This window comes from Ammospiza nelsoni, chromosome 4, assembly GCF_027579445.1.
Source record: "Ammospiza nelsoni isolate bAmmNel1 chromosome 4, bAmmNel1.pri, whole genome shotgun sequence".
Taxonomy (NCBI): domain Eukaryota; kingdom Metazoa; phylum Chordata; class Aves; order Passeriformes; family Passerellidae; genus Ammospiza; species Ammospiza nelsoni.
The window spans coordinates 32,604,520-32,625,486 of NC_080636.1; the positions used below are offsets into that span (position 1 = coordinate 32,604,520).

The following is a 20,967-nucleotide window of genomic DNA, read 5'->3' on the forward strand; positions in this document are numbered from 1 at the left end:
GTTAATGATTAAACACTGATTAGAAAAGGTGAAAGAGCCAAAGCTTTAAAGAGAGTGGTGAGTTGGAAACAAATTTGTAACTCGTAGTGACCATTTTAACTTCAGATAGAAAAGCCTTAAATTTACTGTTTGTAACTGGGTCCCTCTTTTTTTTTTCTCTTTTTGTGGTCACGTTGGGTGGTGTTGCAGTATGAGCTGGAGAGTGCACCAAGGAGGAAAGGCTATATTTAAATAACCCCCCAAAGTTGTAGCATAGGAGGCTGCTGCAGGGTCCGACAAGCTGGGGGGCACACAGAGAATTTCCTGTTTTGTCAGCAGGAAACCTCCAGAGGAGGAGCCCCTTTTTGACCCCCCTATGCCTCCTTCACCATTGAGAGGTGAGTGAGGTGACATCCCAGCACCTCTTGCCTCTCCTTCTGAGATGGGCAATGTCCCTGACAGCCCCCAGCACCCAGCAAAGGGGTGCACTGGCACGGACCATGGCAAGTGGGGATGGGGCTGGGATGCTGGCTGTCCATCCGTCAGGGCATGCCCAGCACAGTCTGGGGTAAGTCCAGTGCTTGGGTTGGCTCCCTCTGTCCTCCTGTCCTCCAGTTTTGGACGGGAGGAAAACACCCCTGTCACGGGGTGGAACTTTTCTCCCCACAAAGCCATGGGACCACAGCAGGATTTAAGGAAGAATATCATCTGTTTGGGAGAGTGATTGATGGGGCAATGTGCCTGGTGAACATTTCTGCAATGCATATCCTTGCAAAGTCTCCTTTTAATGTGAAAATCCGCTACAAACAGGAAGGAGAAAAGAGAAAAGTGTCTTCCCCCTCTACAAAGAGAATTGAGCTATTTTAAACAGTAAATACATTTTGAATTAATAAATCAAAGGATGTGTTCATACATGTGGAGAAGCAAAGCTCCTAATACCTGATTATTATCCTGAAGAAACATATTCATTCTGCTTTGTCAAGCCAATAGACAACATATCACTTCTCTTTATATTCTACCTCAGCTTCACTGGGAAAATTGCCATAAAACTTCCACTACAGTGAAACACTCTATTGAAGCAGGGCTAAGCAGGACCACTTTCAGGTGTGATCTGCTGAAGCTGTCTGCCTCCCATCCAGGCTTTCTCTGCCAAACTCCACTCCAGCCCTGAAATGTCAAGATGCTGTCATGTGTTTTTAAAGGACTTCTTTCCTCCCTAAATTTTGCTGTGTGGGCCAGGAGATGTGAGTAACCAAAACCATCTCACAATGCTGTTAAGCAAATTCCTGGCTCCCTTTCTTCTCTCCTATTAAATAAAGTGAATTGTGTCCAGCAGCTGAGCTGGCAGAGCCATGGGCTGAAGTAGTGCAGCCAAATAAAAGCAGTGACAAGTAATATGAACAGGCACTACAGTCCTCAATAGTGTTCTGCTATGTCATGTGTTTGCTCTGGGTTCAGGAGACAGGCTCTTCCCAGTTACCTGCCCTCCTGCAGCACCTGGCTGCAGCCAGACCATTGTGATTGGGAAGGCATAACAATTTCTTAGTAGAATAATGTCTGTCACAGGTTATTGCTTTATCTCTTGGCTTTTTCTGACCAAATTTGCTAAGGGCTGGATAAAACAATACCTTTGTGAAGACACTTGGCTTTCCTGAAAGCACAAGAGGCTTTGAATTGCAACAGAAAAGTTCTATTTTGCAGTTTAGAGAAGCTACTCTTTAGGAGATCTGGTCTGAGCAAATAGATTTTTCCATCTGGAACATGTAATTATTACCTATAAAAACAAAGCCCCACTCCCACCATCTCACTTCTCAGCAGTCAGAAGAACAGCACAGCTGGAATGTGAGAGCTGAGAAGTACTCACTAGTTTAGACACCCTGTTAAGCCTCTCATAGGTGGGTGTCCCTGCTGGCCCAGCCCAACCAAAACCAAAGGAAATATCCCATGGGTGCATTTGCTCCAAAACATAGGCACTCAGGAAGATGTGGGTAATACTATTAAAGTAAGAATTATATAACTCTTGTAATTGATTTATTTTCTTGGTATAATTGATTTATTTTCTTGATACTGTCCTGTAACATAAATTAGCTTTCCCACTTTAATGTATCAGAAAAATAAACAGGTCAGCTGTGAGTAGGTAAGCTTGAGTCCCAGTTCCATGAGAAAATTCACCTTCTCTAATTCTACCTATGAATAGTCCCAATGCCTGTGACAGTGATTTTAAGAACATAACCGATGGTATAGTCAGCTCCATGTAAAGACAGGGTAAAACCCACAAGAAAAGCACCAGAAAGGGAAGATGTAATGTTATTAAACTTTTCAAAAATACTATTAAACTTACAAAACAAAACAATCAAAACAAAAACAAACAAAAACCCACACCAAAATGGCTGGCATATTGTGTATTTATTTGCCTTCTGGAACTTAAGGGATTCCCAGTCTGAAATTTTTTTCTCACAGAAATGAACTCCAGGCCAGAAAAAGAGACTAATTTGTGAAGAAAAAGCAGGATGCTAATGGAAGCAACTAATTCCAGCAGCCAGATCCCTAAAGAAGGTTGTTAAAAGAATAAGTTGCAAACTTTGGCAGTTCTGCAGAAGAAAGGCAGTGGATACGTGATGCTTCTGGGTTAAATTGTCTGATTTTAAGCTGCCATATCTCACTGAAACAGCAAAGTCACAAGAGGTTAAAGTCTCTTTGTGGAGGCAATGAGTCACTGCTGAAAGTTAAGTTTAGAAAACTAAAGCTGCCCATTCTCATTACCTTTCAGCATTAAAAAAAGGAATCACAACAGAAGATTTAACTTCTGGTATAACTTCTGTTTTTGTGGTGCTAGGAGCCGTGTAGGGAAAGGCCTTTGTCAATGCACAAAATGCATCAAGGTCTTGAATGTGCTCCACTGAGATCAGGTGAAGGTGGTAGGAGGAGATGGCAAGAGCGAGCTGCAAATTCTGCCCAATGGCTTGGCTAGTGTCTCTCAGGGAAGCTCACTGTTCCCTTTGACCAAGGCCAACTCATGTAATTCACAGCAATGACACTTAGTGTCCACTGAATGAGACATTAAAGTATTAAAATGATGGTATTGTTTCTACACAATATTTACTGATACATAAACTACAGTATTTTTCACAGCTGGCTCATTCTGCAAACAAATTAAAAGCTCATACTAGAAAAAATAGCGACTACTGAGTACTGCAAAAGCCAGCCCAAGTCACTGTAGTCTTTGCTTGGAGGGAGGTGTTGGACTAGCATTTCTGCCCTGAACCATTTGCAGGCATTTCTATTCAGGCAGGACTTTTTGAAGGGTACCAAAGAGGTTCTAGCCCCTAGAAATTGGTGCCTTTGGGGGCTGTCTGAGGCAGAGTTGGTGTCTTTGCATTTAATAGACCTCGTGGAGTTTTTTTTGTTCTGTGAATGTGTGCAGGTGCTTTTTTGGGATCCCCTGTGAACTACTGGCACCTCAAAGGAGGATGTCCTTTTGTCTAATTACCTACTACATGAAGATCCACCTCCTTCTGTTTGCTTTAAATTGGCCACCTGCTAGTTTCACTTGATGCTCTCTAGTTCTTATATTAGAAAAGAAAGTAAATAATCCACCCCTACTCCTCTCTACTCATTATTCTCTCTGGTCTGACTGTTTTCTGTTATCACCTCTCCATCATGTATAATCTTGGTCACTTAAATCCTTGTATCACTCTAACATCAGGGTGGCTCCATGTTTGTTGCTTTTCTCTGGATCTTTGCTGTTCCTGTTACACATGAGCAATGGAGGCATGTTGCAGCCCTCCCCATTCTGTTCTTTGCATTTCATCCTGCCGTCTTCCACCAGCTTTGGGACAGCTTCTGAGTGCTGAACCAATTCTTCCATGAGTTATTGCAACTGTTAGATCTTATTTCTGAGTGGGAACAAGTTGGTTAGAAATTTCTCATTTTCCATCATTTTACTCCTCTCTAATCCAACCTGGCCATAGTAACCATCTCTAGCCTGGTCAGAGGGCAATAATACCCTACTGTTATCCTAGTTGGACCTTCAGTCTGTGAAAATTTGCCTTTAGTTATTGGAGATTGCTGATTTTGCTGCACATTTCTTTTCCCTGCACATCTATTCAGTCAACATGCCAATCTGAGCCAGGTGTCCCATAACCCTCACTGTCATTCCACTGTGGCTCCATGGAAATCAGTCTCTTCTGGAAGTGTCCGGGAGTATCAGCCATGTGAGTAGGACCTTTCTTGCTTCTCTTGTGCCCCTGCTCTGGGAACCTGTGTCCCTCCACATGAATGTGGATCTCTCCTTACTGCTGGGAATGTTTCTAGAGAAGTTTAGAAGGAGATGCTTGATTTTACTGTTCTACCTGGCATGCTGTCTTACTTCCCAAACCTCCTCCTTGACCTTTCCTACTTCACTGTTGCACATGTGGACCACAGCCACCTTCTAGGCCGCAGTGGTTTTTTGGGAGGTGGTAGATTGCTGACATCCATGGTCTTGCCAACCTAATTTGTTTTGTGATTATGTTCTCAGTGCAAGGAAAGCCTTTTCACAACAGGAGGTCTCGTCACCCACAAGGGTGGACTCCCTATCTCATTGTTAGCTCGGTGTCCTCGGCATGTCCAGGGATGCTGCCACAAAGGATCCTCAGTGCCCACAGCACCGGGAGAACAGCTCCCCCTCCATTTGCTGCACAGCTGGAGAGCACACAGCTCCTTAACCACTCCTCTAATGCCACTCCTCACACAACCCCCGGTGTCCCGGCACTTCTCCCACCCCGTGCATCGTGTGCAGCACACGGAGCTGCACCGCTTGGCTGCCTGAGTGCCTTGGATGTTTGTGCATACAGCACACACATAGATGGATATGTGTGCAAGGGAGATATATACACCTCTCTGTCTCCGTATACAGCTCTTTGGAATTACTACATTTCATATCTCCGCCAGCCTCCAAGTGCTCTTTTCCTTTCTCATTTATGGCTAGGGCTAGGAATGGCACATTGCAACCTCAGTGGATTTTATTTACTGTAGTTTGAATCGGGATTATCAAAACCCTGTAGAAAGCTTTGGTGTCTACATTGACTCCACAACTAACGGCAGTTTGTAAAATCGTTGAAATCCAAGAGCTCTCTCGCAGTAAGCCAGCCGCTTGAGCCTCGCTGGGTTCAAAGGATCTGATCTGTAATTGTCCTCGTTGTGGAACTACGACGTTGTACTTTTCCAAAGGCAATGACAGCTCTCGCATGCGCGTGTATCAGACCGAAACCAAGACTCCCACCTCAGCAGAGGGGCTGGAGACACAAGGAGCGATTCAGTCCGCGCTGGTGGAGCTGAGCGGCAGGAATTCCTCTCTGGTCCCCGGGAAAACCTGCTTTGAGGGCTGGGTTTGTACGTCCCAGAGCAGCGCTCCTCGGGGCTGGCTCCGGCTCTCGGTGCGGCTCTGCGTGTTGCGGGAGGTCGAGGATCAGCGGGAGCCGGTGCCGGGCGGGGGTCGGCGGGGGAGTCCCGGGCTGTGCCGTGCCCCGGCGCTGTGCCGCGCCGTGCCCTAGCGCTGAGCCGTGCTGTGCCGTGCCGTGCTGTACCCGGCGCGGCGGTGACGGGCTCAGCGCTTCCGCGCCCGCCGCCGCAGCCCTGCCCCCGCCGCCTGCGCGGCCGGCCCGGCCCGGCGGAGAGGCGGGGGGATTTCCAAGCGCCGGCGGCCTCGCCGCTTCCTCTCCTTGTTTTGCTTTCGATCTGGCCCTCTCTCCGCCCGGGCGGAGGCACTGAACTTTTAGTTTTGCTCCCGCGATTATTCAGCGCCTGTTTTCATTTCCATTTCGTGTCCCCTGGCAACGGAGGTAACCTTGAGGAATTATATAAGGGCCGCGAAAACGGGCCGGCAAGGTAATTTTGAATTATTTTCTAATTTTTTCCTATTTATTCTTTTCTTCGCGTTTAATTTTCATTTCATTTTTTCCGCATTGCTGCCGTTTCCGTGTGCGGGGCAGCGGGGGCTCCCGGGCAGATGCGCATCGGTTTTAAAAACAAAAGGTCGGGCTGCAGCGACCGGGGCCGAGCCCGATTCCGCCGCTACGTTTGAGAACTGAGGGGGAAGGGAAGAGGCGGCCGCGGCGGAGATGGAGCGGCCGGGGGGTACCGCCGCTTGCCGGGTGGGAACGCAGCCCGGGCGCACGGACAAAGGCGGGGGCGCAGGGTCGGGAGGGCCGCGGGCCGGGCCAGGCCAGGCCGGGGGGCCCCGCACTTGTTGCGGGGCCGGGGCGCGGTGGCTCCGATGAGGGGAGGGCGGCGGCGCGGGCGGAGGGGCCGCGGGCGGGGGTCGGTGTGCGGGGGGGGGGAGCGCTGCCCCCGCGGGCCGGGGGCGGGAAGGGGCGGGGCCCGGCCCGCCTCGCCGAGCGCCCGTTACACAAGCGCGGGGCGGGGCCGGGCCCCGGCCCTCGGCGCCGCCGCCCGCCGGGCCCGGGAGGCAGCGGGGCCCGGGATCCCCGCCTCGTGAGGGCCCGGCCGCGGCAGTGCGAGGGGCAGAGGCGGCGGGGCCTGGGCAGGCGGGTTCCGCGGCAGCGGCGGAAGGAGGAAGTGGCGCTCGGCTCCCGGCGGGAAGGGCCTCCCGTGCGGGCACGGCGGCGCGGCCGCCTCGGCTGGCGCTGTCCTGCCCCACGCCAGCGAGCAGAGCCCAGCGCTGCCGTGTAACGGCAGAGGGAAGTTAGGAACAAGGATTTCCTTTGTGCGCAGTACGCAGGGTCAAATGTCCAGCGTCTTGCCATGGCTGGGGTCGAATTTGCAAGTACCTGAAGGGTTGGATCCCTCGGCCCAGATTCCCAGAGGTACTTAGGTCTTTAACTCTCGTTTTGATAAGTGTGAGCTCCTAAGCAGCAGTCTGTGTCTTAACCTTTATTCTTTAGAGACAGAGCTCAGATAAAGGAATTCCGGAGTGCAGAACTTTCCTTCCGGTGAGTGTACGATTGTAATTTATAGCTCACCTTACCGTGATTAGGGCTTGCAGACAGCATTCTCTTGAAGGTATGAGCAGTTGTAAAAGATAACCTCAGTTTCTGGAGATGAAATACAACGTGTTTAAGTTTACAGTTATTTTGTTTAAGTCTTAACAATCTTTGCAGAATGCCCGTGTTAGTACCATAAAAAGGGAGTGAAGCAGCAACATTTAAATTCACCCTAACACAGAGACAGTTACACAAAAGCAGCAGAACTGATCTCTGAGCAGATGGTCTCAGTCTGAATCGCAGTCTTTCTTTGCTGCCAGCCCCTTCAGATGCATCAGTGTCCTTCTTTGGCCCTGTTGGTAACATGCTGCCAGGGAATTACTTCATGTGCCCCTTTCTTTTTGCTGGTAAGCCATGATGAAAGGTGTGAGAGCTCCAACTCCTCAGGCACAGTATCACTTCATGTGCCACACTGCAGCTCTTCAGTGAGGTACAGGCACGGCAAGGTGCCAGCCTGTGAGCCTGTGTTACCTCCCTGAGGCTGGGGGTCCCAGCAGGTTGGCAGAGGCAGGTAGAGCAGGCAGTCACTATCATTGTTTGGCACATGTATTAGCGCTGCTAGCCAGTTACTTGCTGATGACAGAAGTGACAGATTTTAGGGGCTGTCAAGTCAGTCTCTAGAGAAGAGCTGCTCATCACAGGCCATGCCGTGTGGAAATGGGTAGTCAAGAGGTATGAGAAGTAACATGCAGGCTGTTAGGAAGGAGGGATTAAAGGCCCCTTTCTCCATTGAGGAAAGGTCCTAAATGTGTGGGACCAAGTGGAGTTAGGGGCAGTTTTAATACAGAGTTGAGAAAATGATGAAGAAAAAACTGCTAAAATTCAAGAGAAAATAAAAATCTTTATTTGAATAAATAGAATCTACATTAGAAGAATAGGCTTTATGTAAATAAATTTGCAGCCAGGTTATGTATGCCTTCAATGAAAACATGTGCTTATATGTACAGTATATATAATAATATATGTTCAAAAACCAAACAGTGGGAAAAAGCTGATGGATAAGGATTGTAAGGTTTGCCATGATACTCTCTCTTGAAGTGATGCATCACCTTCATGGTGTTAAAACATCTTCATGGTAGAATACTTGGAATGCCAAAACTTTGTGGATGCATGGAGACTGAGTAGGACTGAGTAGCTTGCACTACATAATGTGGGAAACTTTTTGTTAAAGAGGAAATGACTGTTTGGGGAAGTAACACAGGGTCCCATGCCCTGATGTCCTAGGCCTGTGTAGGAAGAGCAGAGAGATTAGGGCTATGTGACTGCCCAAACTAGATGTTGACAATAAATGTCATATATTAAAGGAGTGTAGAGAAGCTCCAAGAGTAGAAAATGTGATTGTCAATGAGGGGTCATAGTTGCCCCTGTGTAGATTATGTCATAGTCCAACATGAAATTTGCCCAGGTGCCAAAACCCCTGCTTTCTGGGTGTAGCTTGTACAGATACACTGGGGGAAACAACTCTGGACAAGATACTGGCCAGCAAGAATTAAATTCAGAATTTTCATTCAAAATCCCAGCAAGTTCTGACATGACCCTGGTCATAATGTCCTTAAAATCAATGTTGTTTCAGGAGCTGCAAAGGCAAGGATTGTTGTGGCAGTGTTTACTCTTCCAAAGTAGTTCTTCATATAGGGAGAAAAGAAGTTAATCAAATGGTGAGAGGCAGCCAAAAGTGTAAAATTGTTGCAAGTGGCATGTAATTCTTCAAAGACAGAGTAAAGGCTCAAAGCAATTGTGTGTCAGCTGTCAAAAATACCAAAAAAGCCAAGCAGGCTGACAAGCAAAGCAGCTCAGTACAAGTAAAAAGACCTCTTTCAAATGTTAAGATTTTGTTTTCAAATCGGAAAGGTGGAAAAGAATATAACAAATGTGCCAAACACAGTTAGATAAGCCAAAGAGTCATGCAGCTAAAGGCATGAGAACAATTAGAATATACTCTTTGCAGCTCATCAAACCCAGGAAGCTTGCTGATAAGTTATCCATGTGTAGAAGGAGTGCCCAAGGAAGATAAAGTCAGTGTAAGAGTGAAACAGATTCTCTGAGCCTTGCTTCACCAAGAAAGAGTTTAAAGAGATTCTTTTGCAAGAGGCTTTTTCTTTTTTTAAAGGAGTGAACATGTCGGGGAGCTCTCCAAAGTCAAGCGTCGGTGAGAGAGGGTATGGGAACAAACCATTGGGAAGGATGAAGCAGAGGGCAGGAGGTGATACTTGTTGCAGAATTTTGAAACAACCGAAATGGAAAGTTGCTGAAATGTTGCCTCTTGTGTGTAACTCCTTGTGTGGGCCTGCTTTGGTGCTCCAGAAATAGAATGTAACAAATGATCTGTCCCTTTTCCAGGGTTTCTCTGGAGACCCAGAAGTCGAGGATGGGCATTTTTGTTTGGTTGGTTGGTTGCCAAGGGTTAGTGAATGGGATTGGTGAACATGGGTATAAATGTGAAACAGTGACAAAGACTAGGCCTGGCTTATGTTGCCAGGGAGGTGAGTGTCATGACTCTTGTGGCATTCTCTGAAGGTGTTACTGAGCTGTTGTCTGGTTGATGCAGGGCCAGTTTCAAGGTGGGATCAGTTTGCTTTGGGCTGTGTAGTCACGGCCAGTTTGCTCATTGAAAAGAGTTTGTACCCCTCACCCCAAGTCTGCCCAGGGCCTGTGCGACTCAAGGGATGCAGGAAGAGACAGGTGGGAATGTGGCAAATTTTCCAGTATTATTAATTCATTTGGAGCATGAAAATCCCAAAGGCTGAACCACAAAGTCTGCAGAAAAATCTTATTTTGAAAGTGTGGGTGTAAGTTTGCAGATGAAGTTCAGTACAGACCAATTTCAATGTAATACATGTGGAATGGATTGCAATCCTAATTTTTCTGTACACAAAAATGAAGCATGAACTGACTTTCTACTCGGGAAAAAAATCATACAGCTTGTAAAATCCAATGAAAATATAAGCTCTGTGCCAAGATGTGGCTAGTAAAGGACAGGACAGGTTAGGAGTTATTAGGAAGGAGTTAAAAAAAGAAATAAAAAGCACCATCGTGCCACTACAAATGCATGTTACTCCCCTCTCCTGATTGAGGAAGTAGTGAAATTTGCTGAGCTACAGAGGAGGATGTCAAAGATGATGAAGGATAGCAATGAGCTTTTGAGAAAGAGCAAGTAGCTTGGAAAAGAAGTGACTGAAGGGACCGTGGGGATATTCTTCAAAATCATTAGTGTCATGAAGAAAGTGAAGAGGCAAGATAAATGAGACCCAAATAAAACAATTGGGAGGCAACTTCAAAAAACCAGATGCTTGTCCTGCAATAGGTAAATTGTGGTGCTCACAACCACTTTGTTTGTCAGGGGTTTACTCGGGTTCACGAGTGATTAGTCAGTCTTTTGGAGAGAAACTTGCTGTGCAACTTAGCAGTCAGGACAGTTCAGTATCAAATTTTGGGCACTGACTGCTGACAGAGAATTGCTGAAAACTGCTAGTAGAAATTTCCACTGAGAAGCGTAAGCTACCATCTGTTTGCAGATAGCAGAGAGAAGCAAGGCCTTTTATTGCACTTTGTTTTGTGAAACTTGTGACATAAGATTTTACCAAACTTCTAGGGAAAAAAAATAGCCTATGCTGATTCTGTTTAAGGTGGGCTTGCTACCCCAGCCCTTGTTAAGCTGACACCAGTTTCAGTCAGGTAAAGTGTATCCTGTGTGCATTCAACACTGCATTGGAGCAGTACCCCTGCAAAATCCCTCTGACATTTGCAGGATTAGAACCTCAGCTTGTATTTTGTGCATCATGTATTAAATTCATGGTCCGTTTCTAGGTAAAGATACAACACTAATCACGTGTTACTCTTGCTTATCTCTGTGTCTCAGTTGTAAAGATTGTTCTTTTGAAACCTGATTCTTCAAAGGCCTGCAATGATTGTGATATTGAGGACATAAACCATGAGACAGTGTTAACAGAAGTTTTATTGTAGCTAGTGCTGTTACTAACTGTGATTAGTGCAAAACATTTTCTGGCTTGTCCTTTGAGATCTCAAGTGCAAAACAAAAGAATGAGTAAGCTTAAAAGACTCTGGATACAGTGAATGAGAGGAACAAATTTGTTAAGGTGCATATTCCTCATGTACAAATAGCATTATGCAAAATATTATTCCGTTTAATTAAATAAATTCCTCTTGGTGTTTTTTGGTTTTGTTTTGGTTTCATTTTTTTCAGAAGTTTTATTGGAATGTATGAAGGTTCTTTTTTTGTATTGAGTATGTGTAAACTCTTGTGTTAAGATTAAAATAGCCACTAAAAAAACTGAAATCAACAATTAACAGTTAGTGGAATGAAATCTATGAGAACAGTTTAGAGTTTAATATCAACCTATGTGTATGTAAATAGATATATATACAGATGTACATATTTATGTATCTAGATATATATCAAATTAAGATAGTTTGTATATAGCATTAATAATACATTGTACAGCACATACTTCGTATTAATAAACTGTGAAAAGGTTTTAAAATTTGCTCTTACAGTTAGTGCTGGATATGTTTGCAATTTCTTGGAAGCTCATGTAAAATTTCTGGTTTTTTGAATGACCCAGAGAAGAAAGGAAGAAGTGGTAAGCAGTACAGTAATGTTTGATTTCTTTATTTGTAATATATTGCAAGCCCAGCTTTCTGTATGCCGGAAATCTTCTGATCCCTTTGTTTGCTTGGGAGCAGATTGCATTAGATCAAGTACAGCAGTCTTTAGGACAAAGCAAACATTTTATCTTGTTGCACCTTGGACACACATCCAGGAGCAAATCTGCCTGCATGTGGCATATTGTTTCACCCCAGGTGCAGAATTTAAATTTTAACTCTTAAGTTATTTTAACATTCAGTTGTTGCTATATAGATTGCTATCTTTCAAGATAAGCTTGGAAGTAATAATTTTCATATTCCTGTCTATTAAAGAGGAGGGCAGATTTGGTGGTTTTTCAGCTAACGTTGACAGGCTTGGTTTGTAGCTCCCAGCATATTTCTGGTGTTAGGAATGGCATTAAGGGTGTGTCAAAACTAGTTAAATTTGTCCTTTGTTCTGAACTGCATGTGACAGTGGATGTTGTCCAACCATTTCCCTTTTGCTGTAAAATTATTTTAAGTACTTTTAAAAGACTTAGATGCTTAAGATTAATGCAGCACAAAAGAAGGAAGGGTTGCTTACGCATTTGGTTTTGAAAAGTGTGACCTGTGGTAAAGTTCTGCTTTCTCATACATATGGAGGGATATATGTGACTTGAAGGGCCTAATAAGTGCACAGAAGGCAAAGCCTGGACTGTGATATTTCTGTTGATATTGCATGTTGCTTGACAGCATTCCAGGCAAGCCTCTTACAGCTTTATCTAAGCAAGACACTGCCTTTGTTGGTTAATAAATTAAGGTAGCAATAAATTCAGCTCTTTATGTGCATTTCATACATATATGTATAACACATTTCATGCCTGGTGTGGGCTTTTGTGCATTTGGTGTACTGGCTGTCTTCTAAGGTGTTTTGTTGACTCCTGTATTCAGGACTTTATATGCAACTGAGACATGAATCAAGTGGAAAATAGTGAAGTATTGAATTTAATTGGATGAGGCATATAAATCTGTAAAATCAAAATTAAACAGCTCTGCCACAAAACACTTTCTAAAATTGTGACAGCATCTTAAAAAGTTTATCTAAGGTAAAAATAATTCTGCAATAAGAAAACAGGCAGGATAGGAGAGCAGTGTTTTTAAATTACTGAGAGTTTGCCTGCAGCATTTGAAATCCCAACAGTGTTACGTGAAAAAGATGAAAGCAAAACTTGAGGATAAAATTGAAACCAAATATAAACAAAAGTGAAACCGACTCCGTTGGTTTTCATTTCCCAGTTGGCAAAAATGAAATAAGCACAGAGCAAAGAAGCATGAGAGCTTGAAAAATTAATTCAGTTTTACCATTTATTTAATCTGTCATCTAAATTAGACTGCTGCATGGCAGCACTCCCTTAGCAAACTACACAATGGAGGGTAGGGGCTGCACTCCTGGTTTATCCAGGTACCACTTCTCACAGCCAGAGGTCTGGGCAAAGGCCCTGCAATATGGGAAGTGCTGTCTTCTCCAGTAACAGAAGTGCTGTTTTGAAATCTGTGGCAAACACGTACACGGAGTACAGTGGAAGTGATGACGTCCAGGACGATGAAAGGGAGTCAGTAACTCAGCTGGCCAGAGCACTCGAGCTTTAGTCTTGTTGAGGTTTGAGTTGCTAATAAAATTGGGTATAAAATACATGGTTGTCTTTTTTTTTTTTTTTTAATTTCACCTTTGAGGTCATCCACTTAGACCAGGGCCAGATCAACGGTAACCAAAAGATGTAATCCAGTATCAGTTTTGCTTATGGTATGAAATGACTGTGAATGGTTTCACTCAATTTCCACAGATCAGTCAACAGCTAGAATGTACTTTGTGACATTGAGAACTACCTGGTGAATTAGTCAGAAGATGGACAAACGTTGGATGGCTGTGTAATCTCAAATACATTAATTTGAGATTTATTTCTCCTTCTCCTATTTAGATTTGAGATTTCATTTCTCCTTCTCCTATTTAGAGATGCATGCTCCTGGGCTGTATTGAAAAAAGGTTGGATGTTGATGAGAAGCTTGTACAATCTCTGCTAGTGCTGTGCTGGGGTGAAATGAAAAGTTTTATTTCCAGAGGTCCAGTTCTCACACATTTGAACACATTGCATTCAAGCATACAAAACAAATTTTTTTGGATGCCAGAACAATTCTGAGATTTGAGATTGATGAGAGAATATGAAGAAGTCTAACTTTGTTTAGTTTAATAATATTTATGCAGCTTAGATGAGAAATGAAGATGAGTTGAGTTGCCTCACTCTAGCTCAGTAGTATTTTAGGAAACTTCCAAGATAGAAATAGCTGCTGCAGATCACAAAGTCAGGCTAATTGCTGTTGGTCTGCGGTCAACACAAAACTTTTAAATTAAAAGCATTTGTAACCAATGCTATTAACTATTCATATCCTGTGTGTCCTGTGGCACAGGAAAGAGTAGCACTTATAGAAAAAAGAGCATTAGGTCATATCATTTCAACAAGCATAAGTACAAGCATTTAATGCTTAGTACACTTTAAGTGCACTTCTTTCAGCTGTGTGTACAAGAGAAAGATATTTCTTTCTTAAATTCTCCAGTGTCCAGCAGAATCTCTGTAATAACTAATTCAATTTCTTTTTTGTGCTCAACACATCTGTGTCTTTCATGGTGCTATTTTTGTAACTGTAAATAAGTTCATGTGACAGACATGTTTCCAGCTCAGAGTGGGTGATTCAGAGGATCTCAACCTCCAAGTATGTGCCTGCCATGATCTGTCTGTAAAGAAAGTGTCTAAGTAATCATAAGAGTATTTTTTACAAATCTGAAATAGTGTATACTTTTCTTGAATATCTTTTCTTAGAAGTATAGGAGAAATTGCTTTGCTGAAAGGGCTGCTTTTGCTTCTCTCAGTGAAGTTAGGCAGAGGTAGTTTATGCCTTTTGCTGCTGGATCTGGGTGCTGTGCTAACAATTACAACTTTGGATAGCAAAGGTGTAGTTGTGGGTTAGCTATTAACTTCAGTGGTAGAAACTGCCCTTGCCCAGACAATAAAATGAATGCTTTAAGCAAATATTAAATCACACTTTAGTGTAGTGTGCAAATAGTTCTTGCTGTGTGTTGCAGAACAGTATGTTATACAAACAAAGGTAGCTGTGGGAAGCAAGCCCAGTCCAAGCAAGGTGGATTATATCAGGTGCAGGTCATGGCCAGTGAATGTGAAAACTCTTCCTTGAACACATTTCTCAGTGTTTGCTGTCAGGAATAATTTTTCTCTGCATCCATGAGTGCCTCCAAAATATCATTGACTTCTTGCAATCCTGTCTGAGCCTCACAAGCCATCAGTGTGGGAACAATGAGATTAAGCACTTTTCTTTTACAATGGCTCTTTTCTAATGTATAGCACCCTATAAGGCACTCACCCTGTACTTAGCACAGGAATGTTAGGGAGGACACTGAGATAAAAACTGTCCCAGCTTTAAAAGGTACTCTCACAGTTTAAGTTCTGATCCTGCAGGTATGTGCATGCACAATTTCCCACTGCTTTCAGAGGAATCCAAGTAGTAAAAGTGCTTGTTAAGAGTTTTAGGGGTGTCTCCTGTAAACTTAGTCATGGAGCTCATGAGAATGCAGGGGTCTAACAGGACCATGCCATCGAGTTGCATCAGTGAAGTGATTGTTTATAATTGTTTGAGCTTTAATAGCCTTCTAGTTTTCACCTTGGTGGAAAATTCTTTATGAATCAGGTGTCAAGTGCTGAGTTTTCCTGGCAGCTTTAAAGAACACACAGAGTTTGTTTTCCATGGATTCCAAATGACAGCTAAGCAGGAGCAGCAATTACCTGTGGGTATTCAGGAGTGGATTCGCATGTGAGTGCTTAATTCCAGACTAAAATTGATTATTTTGAGGATAACTACTCTCCAATGCAAGGAATTAATTACTCCCTGACAACCATGACAACAAATCTCTTCTTGTAAACAAGTCCCTCCCAAACTTGTCTGAGTGAAGTACAGAAAAGTCACCACCTCTCTTTTAGGCAGTGTTTGAGAGAAAAATATTTAGAAATCCCAGATACTGAGGACAAATAATGGTCAATCGTCAGATGTAACGCAAAGCTTAAGAAGAAAACTAATCAGATATTGGACTGATTATAAATAATCGATTTATGACTGCTTTTGAGACTCCTGGAGGAGCTGGCAAGATGTGTTGTCATCCTGATGCCAGCAGATTCTGGCATCTCCTATCTTCACTCCCTGAACACCTGAGGAAAAAAAATGAAAGAAACCTCCAGGAAAAAAAGTATTCTTGTAAAGCTGAAATGAAAGCAATTGTTTTGTATTGTCACCAGACTAGCAGACATTCATGCTTGTGTAGATGAGCATTGTGGCAAGGATACTGTGGAGATGATCTTTAGCACTCTGTTAAAAGCCTGGCCCAAATTCCCAGCTGATGTAGGCTGCTGCAATGCCAGAGAAGTGGATGTGCTCAGCCACAGACATTGTGTTCTTCAAGTGTTGTGATAGGTAGAGCCATCACAAAGGAAATTTCATTGTGGGTATTGAGAGGCTGGAGCCTTGCTTCATCATGGCTTAGTCCAGAAGCAAAAAAAGAGCAATCTTCTGGGTTATTGTATTAAAATAAGATGGATTTTCTTCGGTGAACTTCTAGTCTGCAAATCCAAGGGCTAACTTTAATGAAGCCTGAGATCACTGCAAAGTAACAACTCATGTCTTTGCTGCTGAGGGAGAATAAGCTGTGCATGGAAACCAAAGGAAAGAGTGTGTTTTGATGTGTAACATTTGAATCGCAGCCAGGGCACGTTAACACCCTTTGGGTGGAACAGAAATGCTATAGGGCTGATGAAACACACTCTATATACAGTAGGAGTTCTCACAGAACATTTTCCTGGGCGTGTTTAACGTGCAGTCTGTAATGCTGATTTCAGTACATGTTTAAGTTACTTTTGCCTTTGTTTTCTTTGGTTTTTGTTTTGTTTTCAGGGAAAGACGGGTTGGTTGTTTTTTGCTCTCTGTTGCTTGAGGATAAAAGTGCTTTTCTTCATTCTACCTTATGTATTGTTCTTGGGTACAGCAGCAGGAGAGGAGTCCATGCTGAATGCCTTCCTCCATCTGCCTTGCAATGAGGTGGGCACAACCTGGACACTGCACTGCAGGGCCTTGGAAGCTTGGGTAGCTGTTGCTAGCATGAATCTGTCATGGAGAGCTCGATTTCCCAGGTTTTCACCCCACAAAGCTTTCCCCTTAGCAGCTATAGTCCTGTTGTAGCCCTGTCACGTTTTGTTTGGGAATCTAGGGAAGCAGGTGAAGTATTGCCTGGTGGTTGCCTGTACAGGTTCTTCTTAATGGCCAGGCCATGCCTTACACCATTCTGCCCAGGACCTGTGCTCTCCCATCCTGCCTGCTCTCCAATTCTTGGCTTTCTAGCCTTTCTTGATGAAGTTATGTCCTTCCTGCAGGCACCAGAGTAAATAAGGTACCACCTTTCCTGGTTGCAGTGAACTCTTTCTTGGTGAAGGACAGGAAGGACACAGTCTTTTCTGCTGCCACCAAAACGTCAGGAAAAGCAGGAAAGATATTGCTGTGGCTACAATATGGATCAAGGTGTTGCAGCCAACACAGGAACTGGGTCTGTGGAGCAGACTGGCCATGGTGAATACTCTAATGGAGCTCACAGCAAGAGGTGCTTAGTGAGAAACAAATCTGCCAGTGTTGTCTCCCCATCTCTCCCTGTTCATCAGGGCATCACTGACAGAATAATGGTGAAGAAAAAAGAGGCACCATTACATGCAGTTAAAAGACCAGAGAGTGTAGGTTTTGCTTTCTAACTAGCTATGATTCCAGAATGTCTATTACTGGTTTTTATGGGTTTTCTTGCTTCGTTTCTAAGTGAGGATTTCACTTTGAACCTGTAACCCTTGTACCTCTAAGAATGGCAATGCCCACTTTTCCTCATTTACTTCTCTTTAATGAAGTGTTTTGCCATTGGTTCCAAAAACAGATGTAGGATAATTTGGTATTATCAGAAAGAAGGCATGTTCTGCAGCACCTATGGTAAGAGCCTCCTCCACCTCATGGCAGATAGGAAAGGTACCAGGCAGAGGTCTTGTCTCCCCACACACTGCAGGCAGGGGGAATTCAGGCGTCCACATCAAAGCAACTGAGTAAAGTGCATTTCTGCTTTATTTTCAGTGTCAGTCTCACATTTCTGAAGTATTTCTGGGCAGATGAGTATAACGGGTTTTTTACCTGAGAGAAGGCTCTATCCCTCTGATGAGTTTGACTTCTAAGCAGGACTTTTCTCAGAGTACAGATGGTGAAATGTTTGAAAGTGGTATTCACAGCAGAATAGCTGAAAAAGGTGGTCATATTGCAAAATCCTATATGAAAGCAGAGTTCAGTCTGTGACCAGAGCAGAATTTTGCTCCAAGTACTGTTCTTTAAAAAAGATCATGTTTCCATATATGCTGGAACAGTCTTGGCAGAGACACAAATACAGAACCCAGTTCTCTGAATCCTAAATTTAGCATATGGTCTCATTTCAGCATATCTCTTTGGTCACATGGGGTGATCGATGCTTTTCTTGACTGCATCAGTCTTAGTAAACAAAGGGAATAGTTTAAAAGTTTATCAGCAAAGCACAAGTAAATATAGTTTCTCAAAAAAAATAGTATTACCCGTTCTGTATTTGCAGAGAAAAGATAAATTGATACCATGCAATGTTGTGCACATATCCTCTGAGGAACAGATGTTTTTCCACAGCTTTGAGCAGAAGCTGTGTCCTGCTTCACAAATGTGCCTCCAAGATCTTGTCCCACCATAACTTTTCACAGCTGTTAATAATATTTCCATATACTGACAAATCTTTTAACTGGGTACCTTGTGATAGGGAAAGAAGAGCTGCTTTTCCAGAGGTTTTTTGGTTTTTTTTTTTTTTTTTTTTTTTTCCATAGGAACATACTTTTAAGAAAGTACCCACAGATACAGATTAGTTTGTGGTTTTGGGGTAACCTTTGTGCCTTTTCAGTTATCCAGATGCTGCCAGAGTGAAACTGAAGGAAAGAGAACATTGTGTACTGCTCAGATGTAATGCCTGCCATGCCATTGCTTTCACTTTCTGTCTACAGCTGCTGTAATTCTAGTGAAGAGCTCTTCATTCTCAAAGGTTACACTTTCTGTATGGCAGAAGTGTTATCTCTGTGAAAGAAAAAACAAGTCAGACTTACTAGAATGTTCTTGTGGTGAGTAGGGAGGGACTGCAAGCTCTTTATCAATCATTATGGAGTGAAAATATGTGTATATGCATATTACAACCAGTTTATACCTTGTTGGGGAGTAGCCTTCACCATGTTCTTGAAGTTTCTCATTGCAAAAAATAGGCTGAACTGACCACTGGACTAGCAGGAATAGTGCAGTAACTAAAGCTTCAGAGAACATCAAAATAATCCCTCCATAAACTGTGGTGGCAGCCAATCCATGGGCCATGCTTCTTGTGTGGGAATGGCTCTTCACAGGTTCCCAGTGGGCTCCCCCTCTATGCAAATCCCAGTGAGCTGGGGCTGATGTCTTGCCCACTTGCCACCGGTTTGGGAATAATTTTATTGATGTCTTCATGTCCATCGATGTATTTAAGCTCCCACCTCTGAAACAGCAAATGCCCCTGACTGTGGTCCCCTCTAATATTAAGACAAGTGGTTAAAATAGAGCAAGAAAAGGAAATTAATTTCTGGAGCTACCAGTCTTAATACATTTGTAGGAGGCACAATTTAAAATACTGATTTTTGAAGACTGGCTGTCATTACTAAGAATGCCTTACTAAGAATTGTAGAGTGATATCCTAGCAGGTAGTCTTACTTACAGTGCTTAAATGAGCTCCTCTTTTCAGATAGAGTGAAAAAAGCTTTCTAAGGTCCCATCTGCAGTTAACTGTGTTTCTTGGTGATTAGTCTTCCTTTCCTCCACCATGAGAAACCAGAAAAAAAACAAACAGGAATTATTATCAACATAGTGCCAGAAAGACTTCAAGTTTGGGTCTCTGGGAATATTAATAATTTTCCTGTGAAGCCTGCTAAGTTCCTGGACTTCTTCAGAAGGCTGAGAAGGTAAAGAGTAGCATTAGCATGCATCAGAACTGGGATGGGACTGAAGGGTGGTGGAGTACAAGGTGCTTCTTTGCCACTGGAAGAGCTGGTGCTGCACCTCCCCTCTGCTCCTTCCTTCCTCCCAGCCGGCTCTGCTCCTCTCCCTGCCTCCATCCATGGTCTCTGCGGAGTGGAGGAGGATGGTGCCAAGTGACCCAAGGCAGACATTAAGCCATTTCTCTCCTAGTTAACCAGAGGGTGAAGGTTCAGGCAGCCAAAAGTAACCAGGCTTCTGGAGAGGTTTGCTTGGGCCAGCAGATGGGTACCCACAGGAGATTACAGCAGTGAAGCCAGTGGGACCTGGATGCCTTGGCATCTCTGAAAATATTGTTAGGCATGCACTTGGCCCAGGTACAAAAAACTCCAACAGATGTATGTAACTTCTTCCAAGTGTGAATGTGCAGGGGAAGTGCACCATTGAGGCTGACCAGAAGTGGGAGATAGGTGGGTAAGTGCTTCTGGTTTTACAGCCAGCTCCAGATTATACTTGTTGATGTTTTGTTGTCATTAAAAGGATTGACTGTTTCTACCTTTTTTTCTTTCAGCTGGGTAAACACTGGAGAGAGGCTGGCAAGAAACTTGGCATACCTGCTGTTTTGTAGGGCCTACCTTAGTTTCTGACTTTGTAGGTTTGTTTAATAATTGATATATCCTGATGGATGGTGAAGCTGGCGTGGTGTTAGGCAATGGCCCCTGAAACTTTACATGTATTTGCTGCCTATTTTGGAGCATTTCAAATGTCTTTACAAACTGGAATGATTCTTAAAGTCAGGTGATTTAATCTGTACTCACTGAAAGATGGACACCAGATCCTCCCACCTGGAGTCAGTGAAATAAGGCTTCAAGTGCACCCAGTAATGCCATTTATGGACAGACAGGAGCTTCTTTAAGGGACTGCAGATGCTGATGTTTCTTTCTGTACAAATAAATCATGCAGTTGACAGCCCTGGATGGAGATAAGGCACCTTCATTTCCCACAGGCAATTACTGGGTAGAGTTGACTTGGTATTTTCATCAAAAGAATCTTGTTAACATGCAACTGATAAAAACCCTGCCACATTTTAGCACCATTGTGGTCATTGCTGTCCTGAGGCAGATAGGTCTGGGAATGTCTTCTGATGCCATCCAGCTTTATTTTCATCAGCATGTGCTCTTAAAGGAGCATGGGTTAGGGAATGTGTTTTGATGAGCAGAAGCACAGCTCTGCTTGCTCCTTTGTGAAGGATATAACTGCAGAAGATTCTCGCTGT

The 20,967-nt window shown here is 43.6% G+C and overlaps 1 protein-coding gene across 6 annotated transcripts in view; it reads left to right on the forward strand.

Moving 5' to 3' along the window:
- The first annotated feature begins 5,585 nt into the window (after nucleotides 1-5,585).
- Nucleotides 5,586-20,967, forward strand: part of IRF2 (interferon regulatory factor 2) — a 39,254-nt gene continuing 23,872 nt past the window's right edge. For 2 of the 6 annotated variants that reach the window (XM_059471120.1, XM_059471118.1), the window contains exon 1: nucleotides 5,586-5,847. The gene's annotated coding sequence lies outside the window, so the exon portion shown is untranslated. Of the gene's footprint in view, nucleotides 5,848-6,524; nucleotides 6,786-6,893; nucleotides 6,912-20,967 lie in introns of those variants that run through there. The other 4 variants (XM_059471121.1, XM_059471119.1, XM_059471123.1 and 1 more) reach the window with 4 other exon arrangements.